The sequence below is a fragment of the Equus przewalskii genome, chromosome 6, assembly GCF_037783145.1.
Source record: "Equus przewalskii isolate Varuska chromosome 6, EquPr2, whole genome shotgun sequence".
NCBI lineage: Eukaryota > Metazoa > Chordata > Mammalia > Perissodactyla > Equidae > Equus > Equus przewalskii.
This window is the reverse complement of record NC_091836.1, coordinates 79,381,703-79,401,136: the sequence shown is the minus strand read 5'-3', so window position 1 is coordinate 79,401,136 and position 19,434 is coordinate 79,381,703. Positions and strand designations below refer to the sequence as shown.

The 19,434-nt window shown below is 35.3% G+C and overlaps 1 protein-coding gene across 8 annotated transcripts in view; it reads left to right on the top strand.

Annotated features, from left to right (window-relative positions):
• Positions 1-19,434, top strand: part of SBF2 (SET binding factor 2) — a 473,818-nt gene that overhangs the window by 244,774 nt on the left and 209,610 nt on the right. The gene's annotated exons all lie outside the window — the stretch shown is intronic.

Here is a 19,434-nt window from a genome sequence, read left to right as displayed (position 1 = left end):
TTCTCTTCCCCCTGTAAGTTTGTACTCACTGAATCATCTCAAATAAGTCCTAATGTAATTAAAGCTATTTTCCTCAATGTGTGAAAAAGGTCATTTTTCCCTAGTGGTGCTTACTTCTCTAAAGAACATCTGGTTGATTAAAATCCTCCCTCTACAATCTTTTGGAAATAATTTTAGGGGGTTTGTGGACTACCTTCAGCCTGTCCGTGGTCCCTTCTAACCATTTACTTAATTGATTTTAGCCAAGCATATTCACTGACTTTTTTCCTTTTAGAAAGGGCTGTATACTTGTAAAGGATCAATCCAAGCAAAGATTTACTGTGAAGAGGAAGAGAAGGATATGACACAAATAAAATAATTTCACATTGCTGAATGCTACCATTTAATCTTATACTTGAGTACCTTATAAACCTCTCATGCTTTTGAGTTTTTACTGTGATATGAGGGAAGTTGAGGGGTTGTTACTGGCATTTAGTGCCTAGGACCAGGGATATTAAACATCTGTTATGCATGACATATATGCACCAGAAGAATTTTTACCTCAGATACCAGTAGTAATCCCACTGAGAAAAACTGCTATAGATAAAGTATAAATTTATAAAGTCTTGGACCTCTCCTCCAGTAATTTGGCCTATGTAATTCAGACTAACCCTTTTATCTCTGACCACTAGAAAAGCTGTACAAATATAAACATCTGCTTGAAAGCATCAGAAACAGTAAAGAATTACTAAGCCATGGTCCAAGAGAAGAAGAAAACCTAGAGAAGTAAGCTAGACATTTGGGACCAATTTTTCGCAGAGCACCTGTTGATTTTGGAAGAAGGAACTGCAAAGCTGATCAGCACTATTGATATTCCATGGGCAAGGGGAAAATTGGAATTCAGGTTGTACCAAGGCAGGTTCCTTTATGAAGCTCTCATGCTTTGAGTTGGGACATAAAGGACCATAACCTAGGACCACTCCCAGGTAAATCACAAGTAGACAGGCCCCCTGAGGAACTGAAGTACAGCTTGAAATCATTTCAGTCCCTTGAAATGGGTTACGGGGATTCTTGATGCTCCTGTCTCTAGCCATATAGAGGAAGTAAAAGTAAATTCTCTCTGGACGAAGATAAATGTATTCTAGGCCTCCAATATGTCTATAATTTTTCATATATGTGCCCAACACTCAATTCAAAATAATCAGAAACACAAAATCTAAACCTATATGAAAGAAATACAAAAGAAACCGTAGGCAATAGAAAAGATCCACAAGGTGCCAGAAAATAGTTATCAGATTCAGTTATTAAAATAACTATGGTTAAAATAGTGGAGGAGATAAACAGTCAAGAATGAGAATTTGGAGAATGACATCAGCAAGATGACAGAATAGGAAGTCCCAATCCTTGTTTTCCCACAAAAACATCAATTTAACAATGATATACAGACCAAAATACCTTTATGAGAATTCTAGAATTCAGTTAAGAAGTTTCAGTACCCTAGGTGATCACAAAGCTGAGAGCAGCCACATTGAAACAGGTAGAAGATCATTTCAGTTTACCTGGTCAGCCCCTCCCCCAAGCCAGCATAGCTCTGCGCTGGGAGAGGATGCCTCAGCTTTGCATCTTCTATTTGGGGCTTGGGGGTGGGGAGAGGAGTAGATTGTGCATCCAGTGTTCCAGCGTTATGGAGGGCTGCCCAAAGGGCTAGTTTCTGCCTCACTTCATTCAAAGCACTGAAATAATCAGCATAGCTTGGATGCCTGAGGGCCACTGAGAAGCAAGAAGAGTGAGGGTGGCTTGCTGCAACCGCCACAGCGTGGCACACTTAGGAGAAGGTGCACCGCCTGAGGCTTGTCCCCGGGGAAGGAGGGAGAGGAGCATCAACATTCTAGCTTTTCAGAAGGCTGCCTGAACATTGGCAAAGACGTGGAGGAATTGGAACTTTCACTGCTAATGAGAATGTGAATGGGACAGCTACCTTGGAACACAATTTGACTTTTTTAAAAAGTAAAACATGCGCCAGCCCCTTGGCCGAGTGGTTAAGTTCGTGCACTCCGCTTTGGCGGCCCTGGGTTTCGCCAGTTCGGATCCCAGGCATGGACATGGCACTGCTCGTCAGGCCATGCTGAGGCAGCTTCCCACATAGTACAACCAGAGGCACTCACAACTAGAATATACAACTATGCACTCGGGGGCTTTAAGGAGAAGAAAAAAAATAGAAGATTGGCAACAGTTGTTAGCTCATGTGCCAATCTTTAGGGAAAAAAAAAAAGTAAAGCAAACCAAATAATCCAGCCATTCCACTCCTAGACATTTACCTAAGGAAAGTGATGGCATGGTCCATAAAAATATTTATATGCGATTGTTCATATTTTATAATAGTAAAACTCTGGAAACAAACTCGATGTCCATGATTTGTAATGGATAATGGTGATGGTAATGGAGAAATGATCTGTGGTTTATTGATATAATGGAATACTACTAAGCAATATAAAGTAATGAATTATTGATACATGCTACAGCATGGATTAATCTGAAAATAATTATGCTGAATGAAAAAAGCCAGACGAAAAAGAATGCATAGTATATAATTCGATTTCTGTAAGGCTCTAGAAAATGCAGTCTAATCTCTGGTAACATAAACAGGTCACTGGTTGCCTTTGGAGTGAAAAGAGAGGGATTACGAAGGGACGTGAGGAAACATCAGAATGATGTTTGTGTTCATTATCTTGATTTTGGCGATAGTTCTACAGGTATATACATATGTCAAAATGTATCAAATTCTACAAGTGAATTGAAAACATATGTTCGCACAGAAACTTGTACATGACTGTTAATAGCAGCATTATTTATAATAGCCAAAAACTGGAAACAATGCAAATGTTTGTCAGCTGATGAATGGATAAACAAATTGTATATCCACATGATGGAATATTATTCAACCACAAAAAGGAAGCAAGTGTTGATACATGCTACAACATGGATGAATCTTGAAAACATTGTTAAGTGAAAGAAGCCAGACACAAAAGCCACATAGTGTATGCTTCCATTTATATGAAATGTCTAGAATAAGCAAATCCATAGAGACAGAAGGTAGATTAGTGCTTGACAGGAGCTGAGAGGAGGGGCGATGGACAATGTCTGTTCATGAGTATCAGATTTCAGGTCATGAAATTGTTTTGGAGTAAAACACTGGTGATGGTTTTACAACCTGTGACTATACTCAAAACCACTGAATTGTACACTTTAAAAGGGTGAGTTTTATGGTGTGTGAATTATGTCTCAAATAAAGAAAAACTAATAGGGCTTGTCAAAAGAAGCCGGGAACCATCTTGAAGAGGTTTGCAGTGGATCTAAGGTGCATTTTGATCTTCCAAAATGAAAATAGTTTCAGTTGATTGAAACTTAGCAAATATTTTTAAATCCATGAATTCATAATATTAAAATAAAAAAATTGTTACCTCAGAATATGACGGGGAACTACTTTATCTTGAAAACTTATCAATAAAGGATAATCCATCGTGCATTTATTCTGCCTTGCCTCTATGAACTATACAGTACAGGGTAACTTAAGTGTAGTTGAGGGGAATTGTCCCTTTTTAAAATTATCCCATCAGTAAGTGAAAAATTATAGAAATAGAACATCATCATTTTACAACCCTCAGTGAATGAAGATCTAAGCATCAACAACTGTTATCACAAGAAGAAAAAGAAACAGATATCATGTACCTAGCCTTGCCAAACACTACCTGTAGTTTTGCCAGAAAGATTAAATCTGAGTCTGATGACAGGAGATAGGGAAGATAGGCGAACACCTGGAACTGCACCAAGAGACTGCAATTGTCAAAATCCAGTCTCTCAGAAACGTTATCAGTCAAATGTCCCAGGCTCTTTAACACATAAATTATAGGGAAAAGAAACGAATGGAGCGGAACCTCTAGGTTAAAAGAGATTTAAAACTCATCCCATTGTTAATAGAGTGAGATTGAACTATAGTGTCCAGGGATGCACATTTGGGTGATAAAACTGCCTATAGAAGAAATCAGGAAAGTGGTTAATAGAATAAAGTCAGGATAATGGCTACTTAATGGCAGTAGAGAGGTGGTTCTGTTTAGCGACACGTGGAAGGGCTTCTAGGGTTGCTGGCAAAGTTCTCTTTCTCAATGTAAGTGATATTTGTAAGATAATTCATTAAGCCAAACATTTGATTTGTATGATTTTCTATATTTGTGTTTTATCTTACAAGAAAAAAAATATTTTTAAAAACTTGTAGAGCTATCCAGCTTTTTATATGTATACCTAACTTTTATTATTTGAAAAAGTGCAATCCTTGAACAAATTAGAGATTGTCTCCTTCTCAGATAATGAAGAGTCTAGAGGTAGGCAGTATGGAGCTGCTGTATTGGTTCTCAGATGTCTCCAGGGATGGTATGGAAATTCTGCTCTCTGCTTTTCCCCTGTTAACAGGGAGTTTTCCCTTACTAGACTGTGAGCTTCAAGAAGTGCCTTGTCTTACTCTGTGTCCTCTATATCTGACAGAGTGCCTTGGGCGCAGGAGGCATCGATGTTTGTTGACTAAATGAATGAACACACTAGCCATGAAGAAAAGGACAATCATGTCTCTTTAGGAAATGTTCTGTGTATGAATGAAGTGTGCCAAAACACATGATGATTAGTCATTTGAAGATCAATATTCTCTAGTATTTTGAGCTTAATTATCTTTTGCTTACGTATTCAAAATTTACTGTTTCAGAGAAAGAATAAGGAAAAGATAAGGAAGGAAAGGAGAAAGAAAGTTGACTCTAAAACCGCACTGTATGCAGAGTTGCAGTTTCCAGAGAATGTGGTGCTGATAATTCTGTCTAAAGGCATGCTCTTATCACCAGTCATTTTGGTTGGACTGTTGTTGAAGGCCAATATTAGACTATTATCAGAGTTCACTACCTGGGTTAGGAGTGGGATGCTGGTGGTGGATTTTACAAAGCATAGACAGGAAGCAGATAAAACTATAAGATTTTTTTGTAGCCTTGACTAGTTTTCCTGTGATAAGTCTAAATGTAATGATAGCATTTCCTTGGTTCTTCTCTCCAAGGATTGTTATGATAATGAATTTGTTTTTCACAGTTTGAGAGGTCTCTGTTTTTGCCTCAAATTATTATGCAGACTTTTGCCATCTCCCATCTCATTCCCCGTAAGTTTCTGTTTATCACCTTCATCTCTTCCTTGCCATCTTTTTTGTTTGTTTGGTTCTTGTTGCAGCCTATGTGAACTATTTTTGTTTACCTGACAATTTGTCTTTTAAGTGTGGAAAACTGCAGTGGTTTTTTTGTGTTAATAAGATTGTACTCACAGGAACTGGTTTTTATAGCTACTCTGATTTTTTAATCTAATCCATAGCTGTTTAACTCAGGTGTCCCTCCTTGACCCAAATAATTTCGTGAAATTCTCGTGACGTCCTTTGTCGTATCTCTTCACCTATAATTTGGATTTTAACTGCAAACACACTAGTTTTAGAATTCTTATTCCTCAGTTTTTATAGTATACTATTTATTAAAGATTTTTAAAGTCACAAACTAAAATGATCTTAGTCCTTCAGCTGTCATCACTCTGTTTCCATGGTTAAACAACTTTAGTCTTGTGTCATCTGTGTTTTGATGAGCTTTATTGAGAAGTTACTGACATATGACATATGTAAGTTTAAGGTTTACAGAGTGATGATTTGATGCATTTATGTATTGTGAAATGATTAGCACAGTAAGGTTATTAACACCTCCATCCCCTCACATCATGATCATTTGTGTATGTGTGTGCACTGTGAACATTTAAAATCTGCTCTCAGTAACTTTTAAGTATATAATACAGTATTGTTAGTTATAGTCACCATGCTGTACATTAGATCCCCAGAATTTATTTATTTTACACCTGGAATTTCTACCCTTTGACCAACATCTCCCCGTTTCCCACACCCCTTAACCCCTGGCAACCACCCTGTTTCTGTGAGTTCAGCTTTTTTAGATTCCACGTATATGTGAGAACCTAGAGTATTTGTCTTTCTCTGTCTGACTTGTTTCACTTAGCATAATGCCTTCACGGTGTATCCATGTTGTCACAAAAGGCAAGATTTCCTTCTTTTTTCTTTATTTTTGATGGTTGAATAACATTCCATTTTGTGTGTGTGTGTCTGTGTGTGTGTGTGTGTGTGAGATATATATATATGTATCACATCTTCTTTATCCATTCATCTGTTGATGGACACTTAGGTTGTTTCCATGTCTTAGCTTTTATGAATAATGCTACAATGAACACGGGCATGTAGATACCTCTTCTAGATAGTGATTTCATTTCCTTGGGATATATACCCAGAAGTAGGATTGCTGAATCAAATGGTAGTTCTATTTTTCATTTTTTGAGGAACTCCCATACTGTTTTCCGTACTGGCTGTACCATTTTGTATTCCCACCAAAAGTGCACAACAGTTCCCTTTTTTCACATCTTGCCAGCACTTGTTATCTCTTGTCTTTTTGATAATAATCATTCTAACAAGTATAAGATGGTATCTCATTGTGATTTTGATTTCCATTTTCCTGGTAATTAGTGATGTGAGCTGCTTTTTTGTGTGTTCTTGGCATTTGTATGTCTTCTTTGGAAAAATGTCTCTTTAAGTCCCTTGCTGTATTTTTAATTGGGTTGTTTTTCTGCTGTTGAGTTGTATGAGTTTCTTATATGTTATGTTTATTAATCCCTTATCCAATACATGGTTTGCATATATTTTCTCCTATTCCATAGGTTGCCTTTTCATTTTGCTGGTTATTTCTTTGATTGTACAGAAAGTTTTTAGTGTGATATAGTCCCACTTGTTTATTTTTGCTTTTGCTGCTCGTGCTTTTGGTGTCATATCCAAAAACTCATTGCCAAAAATCAATGTCAAGGAGCTTTTTCCTTGTGTTTTCTTCTAGTAGATTTATAGTTTTGGTTCTCAAATATATATAGTTAGTCCATTTCAAGTTATTTTTTGTGAGTGATCTGAGATAGGGGTCCAATTTCATTCTTTTGCATGTAAATATCCCATTTTCCCAGCACCGTTTATTGAAGAGATCATCTTTTCTCCATTGCATATTCTTGGCTCCTTTGTCAAACAGTAGTTGACCGTATATGTATAAGTTTATTTCTGCACTCTCAATTCTGTCCCATTGACTATATGTCTGTTTTTGTGCCAGTAACGTACTGTATTGATTACTATAGCTTTGTAATATAGTTTGAAATCAGGAAGTGTGATGCCTCTAGCTTTTTTCTTCTTTCTCAGGATTGCTTTGGCTATTTGAAGTATTTTATGATAGTTTTTTCTATTTCTGTGAAAAAGGTCATTATAATTTTGATAGAGATTGCATTGAATCCATAGATGGTTTTGGGTAGTATGGACATTTTAACAATATTACTTCTTCTGATCCATGAACATGAGGTATCTTTCCATTTATTTGTGTCTTCTTCAGTTTCTTTCATCAGAGTCTTGTAGTTTTCAATGAACAGTTCTTTCACCTTCTTGGTTAAATTTATTCCTAATTATTTTATTATTTTTGATGCTCTTGTAAATGAGATTTCTTTCTTTTTCAGATAGAGCATTGTTAGTATATAGAAAAAAAATGGATTGTTTTATGTTGGTTTCGTATCCTACAATTTTACTGAATTATTTTATTAGTTCTAATAGCTTTTTGGTGGAGTCTTTAGGATATTCTATATAGAAAATCGTATCATCTGCAGACAGACGATATTACTTCTTCCTTTCCGACTTGGTTGCTTTTTTTTTTTTCCTTGCCCCTTGCTCTGGCTAGGACTTCCAGTATTATGTTGAGTAGGCATGGTGAGAGTAGACACCCTTGTCTTGTTCCTGATTTTAGTGGGAAATCTTTCAGCCTTTCACTATTGAGTAAGATGATAGCTGTGGGCTTATTATATATGGCATTTATTATGCTGAGGTACGTTACTTCTGCACTCAATTTGTTGAGAGTTTTTATCATGAGAGGATGTTGAATTTTGTCAAATGCTTATTCTGCATCTGTTGAGATGATAATATGATTTTTTAATCTTCCATTCTATTAAGGTAGTGTATCCCATTGATTGATTTGTGTATGTTGAACCATCCTTGCATCCCTGAGATAAATCCCATGTGATCATTGTGTATGATTCTTTTTAATCATAAAATCACTCTTTTTAATGTACTGTTGAATTCATTTTGCTGGTATTTTAGTGGTAATTTTCACATCTGTATTTATCAAAGATGTTAATCTATAGTTTTCTTTTCTTATAGTGTCCTTATCTGCCTTTTTTCTATCAGAGTAATGCTGGCCTTGTAAAATTAGTTGGGGAGTGTTCCGTCCTCTTGAGTTTTTTGGGAGAGTTTGAGAAGGATTGATATTAATTCTACTTTAAATGTTTGGTAGAATTCACCAGTGAAACCATCTTGTTCTGGACTTTTCTTTGTTGGGGTGTTTTTGATTATAATTTCAATCTCCTTACTCATTATTTCTCTGTTCAAAATTTCTATTTCGTCATGATTCAGTCTTGGTATAAACTTTTTTATATGCATACTTTCTTTTTGCTTATCCATATTTAACTTTAGCCAGTTTTTCATTAACTATTATTAGGTCATTATTTCTGTGTTGATTATCTCTAATACTAAACATAGATTTTTTTTTAAAATTGTTTAAATAGCTAGAGTTTTTTCTTCAGTTTATCTTACAAACGTTATTTTTACTTTGTACAAAAAATCCTTAAAATGTTGGTTGTAGTCATTACTTGCTATTCAGAAAGTTGTTTCTGTTTTTGAATATTTTAATGGAAAACTTTTGGTTTTGTCTTCCCCTAGAAAAGCTTCTATCTATAATGCTACATAATTATTCTTGAAGTGATATTAACTCTTATTAGAGTATCAAAAATAATATATCTTCCTGAAATAGAAAGATGAAAAGATGCCAGAGGAAAGAATGTAGGCTTAGGTTGTACAAAAGTGTTCTCTTTAAAGGTAACACCTTTAAGAAGTATATATTGATTAGTAAATTTATGAACCACATAATTAATGCATTAATTTTGGGATTATTTTTGTTCTTTTTCCTTAAATGATCAAAATTTAGTGCCTTGGATCATGTTTCTATTTTCACTGTTTTCCCAGCTTTTTTTAGTAGCATTATTACTTGTTTTTAGTCTTATTCTCTATTAGAATGGGAAAAAATGAAGTAGCCATTTTGTTTCTCAATATATGTTGTTTAAAATATAGTTGGAGAATTAGTGCACAAGAGTTTAGACCATTACTCTGAATGACATAATGTACTCCAGGAGAAAAAGGAGGAAATAGGAAATTTAGTGTTTTACTATATCTGTGATTAATCATTTTTTGACAGTTTGAATATCAGCTATTTTTCTTGGGGATTTGAAACAAATTAAATCTTCTCACTTACTAGTCTGTTCTGGACCACTTTTCTGAAGAAACTGCTTAGCATGTGTACTCTACTCCAGAGGCCTAAGGATCTCTAGAGAAGACTGTTCCGATTTAATTTTTTGTAATAAATAGCACAAAGAATAAAGGCCCTAAAATGCCTACCTGCAGGAGTATCTTTTTGTCATCAAATGTTTACAAAGCAATTACCATGTGCCGGGTCCTGTGCTAAGTCATTAGGGATATAAAGATGAAAATATCACAACCCTTATCCCAGATATACTTTCAGCTTAGTGGAGAAACAGATAATCTTTTAAAAATTGTAGTACAGTATATTTAGTGCAATAATAGAGGTACCAACAGCTAACTCTTACTAGGTAGAAAAGAGGAAGAAGGATATTCCATGCAGAAGGAAAAACATAAGAGTATAAAGCCATGAAAGTAAGATGTTTGATGAAGCTTGAGCAGAGGGTTGTAGAAGTAGTCAGAATGTTATCAGGAAATTGATTGCTTTTGTTTTCAAAATTAGAGATTAAATATTTATGCTAGTTTCGTAAAGGAAACCATTGTTAAAATACCAAAGACGGACAGTCATTGCCGATTGAGTGCTTGTTGACGAGTGTACTACGCTTTCTAGAATTACACATAAATGAAGTATGTGGTTGCCACGTGATATAATTTGAGGACAGTTCAGAATAATCCTTGTTCAAAACTGTCTTCTCCATTTTCCTTTTATGGTTCTTAAATGCTACTATTCAACAGATATCTCTATCTTTGTATTGTTATCCTTTAATGAAGGCAAATGCTCTGAGACACGAAGCCATTAAGTGTTATCTTTCGTTGTCACAGAGTTCTCTCATCTAAAATTTCATTTTTCTCTTTCAGCATTTTAGAGATTAATATTCTTATAAAATATTGCTACTCCAACATGTAAGTATGCAACTTAGAAACAGTAGCAGGATAACTTACCGTCTTTTTTGTGCTCGGTAGCACTTTGTACATGTCTCTATTCTGTTGTGTTTTAATTATTTATTTACCAACCTACCATCTTCACTGAACTGTGAGCTCCTATGAGCCTGCCTGAGGTTTCTTTATATCCATCCGTAGAGTTTAGCAGTTTCTTATGTATCTCAGCAACTTGGTAAAAGTTTAATAGTGGAGGAAGGGAGAAGAGGGGAGAAGAAAGGAAGACGTGTTCATTAAGAGTTCTTTCTGCTAAGGCAGTTCCCTCCTGCTTGTTCCTGCTTTAGTTCTCCCGTCACTCACTCTGTATTATCCTTCCACTTGGTTTGCTACTCTACTGCGAAGGCCCCATTTACTTCCTGCTTCTTAAATGTAGACATTAGAGTAGATTTAAAAACCTGGTCGCTGATCAGAACAGGCACAGACTAGGAACCTGGGCCATTTGGGGTTGGAATAATCTGATGTGATTACCTTAGATCTAGAGAACCAATTACAGTGTTAAAGAAGAAAATGTGCTGTACTTTTTTACATAGTTTTGGTTGAGTTGGTCTTCTATGAATTACTTGGTATATACGCAATTTTAGATTTGAATTCTTTGAGGTCATATATATTTGTTCATGGATTTCTTATACTTAAAGATTACCATATTGCTGAACTCTACTTACAAGCATGTGAAATATATTTAAGTCATGTCACACTCAAGGGAATAAGCCCATCCATGTTCATAACCACTAAAATATACCCACGTACAGTCGCCCAATTCAGTTACATTTCTTCGCTATTTTTTACTTAGAGTATTTTCATTTCTAACATATTTGAAAATAATACAAATATGACACATTGCCTCTCTGAGTTATAAAACTGAATTGTATAAACTATATAAAGCTTTAGTTAATCGATGAAGGTAGGGATTTTGTTTTTCTTCATTGCTGTATTCCCAGTGCCTGGAGGATAGTAGATACTCAACAAATATTGATCGAGTGAATGAGAAATCTCCTTTTCCATGACTTGTATTAAGCCATGACCATTATTGTATTGTTTTCTCCACTGTGAATTGACCAGAAAGAACTATAATAAATTGCTTAAGCTTTCTGAAATATATCTTGTCTTGAAACCAGCCTTCCTCAATTAGACCAGTTGAAAGTTAAGACGTAACATTCTATTTGTGCAACATAGCATTATTATTCAGAGGAGAGGATTCTGGAGAAAAGTTTTTGGTGTTGTTTTTTCAAAACAGGAAACAAATACATTTGTTAATGTTTCATGCTCTAAATTTTAGAACTTTAACCCATAAAGAAAAGTTAAGATCAGGAAGTAATTTTTCAGAATGTTTTACTATTTGAATAATCAACAGGATGTGTATGTACCATTGTAGTGAAATCAGTGGTAATTATCACTGGAATGTTTGTTTTCATATTGTCTTCTCTCCTGTTGTCGTGCAGTTTTGGATAGATGTTGGCTACCGAAGACTAGGAAACAATTCAAGGTTATGTAGAAAACTGATTATGACTTGTAGTTTAGAGAAATTGAATTTCTAAATAACTATGTAGCTGTGAACACAGCAACAATCATTGCTCGTTAGGAATAAAAACATTAATGTAATTTCTTAAAATATTTGAGATTGTTAATTATCTAAAACTTAAGAAAGCATGTAATATTTTTAAGAATATAAAATTTAAGTAATACTTCAGTTAGACATGGGTAAATTATTCTGTATAACACTATATAATTTTCTGGATAATGAAAAACTTACCCTTCAAGCATTAGAAAATTGTCCCTAACTTATTTCTAATGTATGAGACATAAATTCTGTTTTAGTAAGTATAGTGTAATATTTCCCCCCTTGATGTCATAAGCTGATTGTTTTTACTAATGTAAGTAGGAAGGAGTCCCTTACAACTGCATGCCTTCTTTCTTCACAATTTATCTGATGCTAAATCGTACTGACTATGAATTTTATTTTCAATGGATGATCAGAATGAATGATCTTTTCTGTAGAGGATTGCAGAGAGTTCAGATAGGAGTGGAGAGGGAAAAGTTCTTCCCTAGAGTCTTCGGGAAAAAAGCCTGGTCTCCTTCTCATGGCGTACAAATTTTTCATAGCCTTGCCCTTGGCAGAGCTACTTGTAGGTCTCTTAGCGCCTTTTCCTCCCTCAGTCCTCTATTTCTTTGCATGTGAGTCTTCCACCAGCTTTGAAAACCTTGTTGCTCTTTTCTCCTTAACTAACTTCTGCTTATCCTTCAAAATCCAACTCGAGGGTCTGTTCCTTTAGGTGGGCCCAGTGTAACCACAAGTGTCCTTAAAAGATAGAAGAGGGAGGCAAACGAGTCAGTGTCAGAGTAATGTACCCTGACCTCAAATTAAGTGAGAAAGATCCACGGGCCTTTTCCAGCTTTGAGGATGGAAGGGGACCATGAGCTAGGGATGTAGGCAGTTGCTAGAAGCTGGAAAACCCAGGAGTAGGATTTCTGATCTCCAGAACTTTAAGATAATATATTTGTGATGTTTTAAGCCATCAAGTTTGTGGTAATTTGGTACAGCAGCCATTGGAAACTAATGCAGCCACAGACTTTTTTAATATAAATTTTTATTTTTAAATACTTTGACTCACAGGAAGTTTCTAAATTGGTGCAGAGAATCCTCAAGTATACATCACCCACCTTCCCCCAACTACAGTATCTTATATAATCATAGTACATTATAACAACTGGCCAAATTGATATTGGCACAATATTGTTAATTTAGGAAAGGAGAGACATTTCTCTGAGTAGACTCTCTTATATAGTTTTTTTTGTCTTCTAGAGGTATGTTTAGGTCTTATGTCTTCAGAAAATAGTATATCAATCATGATGGGAAGAAATGAAAAAAAATCTCAAAACTGAAAGCATACAGAAATAAATAAACTCCACTGTCTTTCAAATGAATAATGTAAGCACATGGAAGAGGAAAAACTAAGTAACTTATGAACACAGTATTTGACTATAGAACCCCAGTTTTGGACAGGTTTGAGGAGAGAATTGCAAGCAAATTGTGAATTCCTTTTTAGCTGATGTGGTTTTTGAGTTAGAATGGCTGAAAAAGTTCTGCAACTATTTTATATGTAATATAAGATTTAGCACATGAATAAATATGTTTATGTTTTTAGGATCTAGGGTTCTCACTGGAAAGAAGGGCATACAAATATGTGTTGGAGTTGGTGGGAGACCCTGTGGGAATGAAATGGAATTGAAAGTAATGGAGTGGACTCAGGATTTCTCAACTATATGTGTGTATATACATATGTATGTCTCTGTCTGCCTATATGCATGTAGATGTGTTCATGTATGTGTGTGTATAAATGTATGTACATGCATATATTTCTTAGCTCTATCTGTAGGAGTGGCCCAGAAGCAAAGATACTCTAGTAGAAATGATCTAACATTTACTCTAATATCCCAAACCTGGTCTTTAATACCATTCCTCACAAAAAGGAACCAAGACTTCTTGGAAAAATGGTTGACTTTAGGGTAGGGAGAGGATAGGTAGAATATAAGATTGGATTATTTTGTTAAGCCGGAAAGTAAGAGAGAACTAAAAAAACACCCAAAAAGGCTTCATGTCAGAAGGACACAGGAACCAGCTTAAAGGGGTACTCACTATTTAAATCTGGGACTTGTTTAGCACAGAAGTAATTAAGGGCAGTGCAGTGACTTATAGAATGTTGGAATAAAAAATATGAAACCATGAGTCCATACTGATAATGGATGTATAAATAAGCAGGTTAGTGGGGGATAAATGAGGGCTCTGCATATTACAGAATGTTGATTGCTGACTGGTGAATATGGAGGAAGTGGTGTTTTGGGAAAATCACTTTATAATCATCATAGTAAAGACTGATTCAGGCAGTGATTATCAATAGATACAAAATCTAGGCAGAAATTTGGTGAGGAACAAGATATTTGCATGACCAAAGTGTCTGACCACAGATTGCTTATTAATTGTAAGGAAAAATATGAAGTATACATTGGAGAAATTAGACAGCATTGAACGAAAGTTTAGGTGAAAAGAATTGACATCACGAGAGAGAGTACTTCTGGTTATGGCAGTCTGAAGAGTTCAGCAAATCCTTTCCCCAAAGAACCAATATAAAACTAGACAAAAATTGTTGAATACAACTATTACAGGACTCTGGAAATTGACCAAAAGCAAACAACAAACCCAGAATTTTGGGTAAGAACAGTAAGAATTTGCAGCCTTCTTACCTGGGTTTGCTCCCATCTCCCCCACACCTCAGTTCTATCAGTGAGAATGAGAGTTTTACCAGAGCAGGGCTGGCCATAAAGCTGGCGGCTTTGCTGCCAAATGGGTTGGAAGGCTTAAACCTACAGCATCATTGTCAGTAAAAATAGTATTGAACCCAGTAGGAAATGAAAGGGAAAAAAACTAACTGCTTGTCTGAGTTACAGTCCTATTTGGGGCTAGTGACAGACCAGCCAGAAATGTAACAGGGAAATCCTGGACATGAGAGTCATAAAAGGGCTAGATCAGACTCTGGACCAGGAGTCCTGCAACTAAGAGGCTCCTGAATTTCATTCCTCCCACAGATGCACCAAGTGTACAGCTACCCACGGAGCAATTCCTTCTGAGAGAAATCCAGAAGCTAGTTGAGCGGCTCCTACACATTCAGCCCTGAAGGAATACCCACATTGAAATGGATAGGAAAGACTGAGATACATTCTTCCCGTAAACTGCACTCCCAGCACAGTGCCATAAATTGGAGAGGGAACCTCTGACTCCCAGCTTCTCCTTGAAGAGCGAAGGGTTTAGACCACACATCTTACACCCCAACTTTTAAGGCTCCCACCCAAGAGATAGGGTCCCAAAACATGTAGCTCTTAAAGTCAACAGGGCTTGCATTCACGAGTCCCACAGGACTATAGCAAAGAAAGAAACAGATCTTAATGAACATATGAACACTCACTGCGACTATCCCTTTGGGGCCAAGTGCAGAGGGAGCAGACAAAAATGTCCATCTCCTGGTATTTCCCTAAAAGGGATTTGACTTCATAGTTTACGAGTAGCTGCCTGAGGGTCCAGCTTCTGAATTAGCATATATCTAGGTACTCACTAGAACCCAAAAGAAGAAGAGACTCCTCTCAGCTTTCAGGACTGAATGTGGCAGTTATGTAAAAATACATTTCATGCAAGTGGAAACTGAAAGAAAGCACAGGTAACTTTAGTGATATCAAACATAATAGACTTTAAACCAAAAACTGTAGTAAGAGACCAGTAAGGTCATTATATAATGATAAAGTAGTCAACTCATCAAGAGGATGTAATAATTGTAAATATTTATGCACCCTTCATTGGAGCACCTAAATATGTAAAGCAAGTATTAACAGATCTGAAGGGAAAAAGAGACAACAATACAGCAATAGTAGAAGACTTCAATACCCCACATTCAACAATGGGTAGATCATCTAAACAGAAAATCAATAACAAAAATTGGACTAAAACAACACGTTAGACCAGATGGACCTAACAGACATATACAGAACTTTCCATCCTACAGCAGCAGAATACACATTCTTCTCAAGTTTGTGTGGATGATGTTCCAGGATAGATCATATATTAGGCCACAAAACAAGTCTTAATAAATTTAAGAAGTTGAAATCATATCAAGCTTCTTTTCCAACCACAAAAGTATGAAACTAGAAATTAATAACAAGAAGAAAACTTGAAAATTCACAAATATGTGGAGATTAAACAACATGCTCCTGAACAACCAGTGAATCAATGAAGAAATCAAAAAGGAAATAAAAACTATCATGAGACAAATGGAAATAGGAACACAACATACCAAAACTTATGGGATGGAGCAAAAGCAGATCTAAGAGGGAAAAAGAAGAACAAAGTAAGCTCAGAGTTTGTAAAAGGAAGGAAATAGCAAAGATCCAAGCAGAAATAAATGAAATAGAGAGCAAAAAGGTAATAGAAAGCTCAGTGAAATCAAGCTGGTTTTTTTTTAAAAGATAAAATTGTCAAGCTTTTAACTAATCTAACTAAGATAAAAAGAGAGAAAACTCAAAATCAGGTATGAAAGAGGAGACAGTACAACTGATACCACAGAATTACTAAGGATCATAAGAGGCTACTGTGAACAATTACACACCAGCAAATTAGATAACCTAGAAGAATGGAAAAATTCCTATAAACATGCAAAAGAATGAATCATGAAGAAATAGAGAATCTGAACAGAACAATTACTATACTAGAAAGGAGATTGAATCAGTAATCAAAAGTATTCCCCCCAAAAAAGTCCAGGACCACATGGCTTCATTGATGAATTCTACCCAACATTTAAAAAAGAATGAATACCTATCCACCTCAAACTCATCCACAAAATAGAAGAGGAGGGAACACTTCCAAACACATTTTACAAGTCCTCATTACCCTGATACCAAAGCTAGACACAGACACTACAAGATAAAGAAGCTACAGGCCAATATTCTGATGAACATAGATGCAAAATCCTTAACAAAATATTAGCAAGCCAAACTCAACAATACATTAAAAGGATCATACACTATGATCAAGTGGGATTTATTCCTGGGATGCAAAGATGGTTTAACATAAGCAAATCAATAAATTTTCTCTTAAAAATGGTTAATTTCAGCGGTCAGCTCTGTGGTCTGATGGTTAAGTTTGGTGCGCTCTGCTTTGGTGGCCTGGGTTCACAGGTTTGGATCCTGGGTGCAGACCTACACCAGATTTGTCAGCCATGCTGTGGTGGCAACCCACATATAAAATAAAGGAAGATTGGCACAGATGTTAGCTCAGGGCTAATCTTCCTCAAGCTAAAAAGGAGGAAGATTGGCAACAGATATTAGCTCAGGGCTAATCTTCCTCAGCAAAAAAAAAAAAAAAAAAAAAAAGTTAATTTTATGGTATGGGAATTTTACTTCACTAAAAAAAATTTCTTTAAACGTTGTGCAAATGCTCCATTTTGAATGAGACTAAAGACACATAAGAACTAAATGGAATATCTGATCCTAAAACGAATCCTGACTATGGGGAAAAAGTTCTGAAGAATATTATTGAGTCAATGGACAAAACTGGAATACAGATATGAAATTAGATTTTAAATATTGTAACAATGTTAAATTTGCTGAAGGTGATAACCATACTGTGGTTATGTAGGATATTATCTTTATTCTTAGGAAAAACACATTGAAGTATTTAGGAGTAACTATAACGATGTATATGCTCAGATGGCTCATAAAAAGTGTGTATATGTAGAGAGAGTCAGAGAGTATGCACTAGCACATAAGTACAAATGTTAAAGCAAATGGAGCAAAATTTTAACAATAGGTGAGTCATGGTAAAGGCTAGATGGATGCTCTGTGCACTGTTCTTATTCTTGCAACTTTTCTGTAAGTTTTAAATTATTTCCAAAGAAATGTTTAAAAGATCCGTGTATCCTTGATCCAGTTTAATAAGTACAGTGTCATAAATAAAGTTGAAACTTCCTCCATATGCCATCTCTCCCCAGAGATAAACGCTATCTGCATTTGGTGTTTGTTAGTCCTAGACATGTCTTTATACTTTAACTAAACAATATACAGTAGTGTTTTGTATGATTTTGAACAATACATAGATGCTGTCATTCTATATAATCATTATACACCTTATTTTCCTCATTTAACATTATATTTGGGAGAGTTATTCATGTTGATATATGTAGCATTAGCTCTCTTATTTTCACTGCTCTACAGGTATCCCGAAAGTCTTAGTGAAGTTTTCATCAATAGCAAATTCACAAGTATAAATACTAAAAACTTACCCAAAATATCCATATCATTTGAAACTTGTTTAAATTTTTTAATAATTATTTAGTTTTATAAATTTTGAATAATAAATTTTGTTTTAATTTTTGGTTTCAGTCAACATTTGCCATCTTCAGAGAAAGTATAATAATTTCATACTATGATTTTACCACAATTTATTCATTCATTCTCACATTCAGGATGTATTCACTTTATTCCTTATTTCAATATCGCTACAATCAGCATACCTTTTTATACTTATCTTCTTGGGTACACGTGAGAGAGTTTCTATGATAAATAACTAATAATGGAATTACTAGAATTACCCTAATAACTAGGTTGTAGGGTATGTGTATCTTAACTTTATTTATATTCCTCACAGCAGTATGTATGATAGTTTCTTTTCCTCTGCATCCCCATAAAAACTTAGAATTGTCAGGCTTCAATTTTGGCTGTTGTGATAGGTTTAAAATCATGTCTCATGAATTTAATAGATTGATTTTTTTCTGATTATTAGAGGTATTGTAGCATCTTTTCATATGCTTATCAGCCATTTTGGTTTCCTCTTCTGTAAATTGTAAGTTCATGTTATTCTCTTATGTTACATTTTTCATATTGATTTTAGTGGGAATTTTTAAAAGCATATTTTGGACATATCCTTTTACATTTATATGCTTTCTAGGTAACTTCTCTCAGTCTGAGACTTGGCTTTACTTAATTTTTGATGGAGAAATTTTTAATTTAAAATAATTGAATTTATCAATCTTTTCCTTTATGATTTGTGTATTTTACGCTTTCCCTATCTGAATTTATAAAGATGTTCTGTGACATCTTTCAATGAAAATTTTAACGTCTTTTATTAGTACATCTTGTCAGTCTTCAGAGAGCTTGTCAGTTCAGTGAAACATTCTTGAGCACCTACTATGTAGCGGGTGCTGTGCTGGATGGGAGGGATACCACAGTGTATAAGGCCCAGAATTATCTTTGAGGAACTCAAATTATAGAAGGGGACATCAGGCAGAAAAACATGAGCACAAGAAGCAGACTTGTTAAACTGAAAGAAGTGGTCTGAGAGCTAGATTAGTTCAGTATTGATCACACAGGTGTGGAAGGTGGCAACTGGATTAGAAAGATGGGAGTAAGACTATGAAGTCATTTTGGCACAGAGCTCAGACTTAATCTTGTAGGTTAGGTGTTTCCAAACATTTTTAGCATCAGAACCTAACTTCAGAGGAAATTAATGGTAGCAAATATAA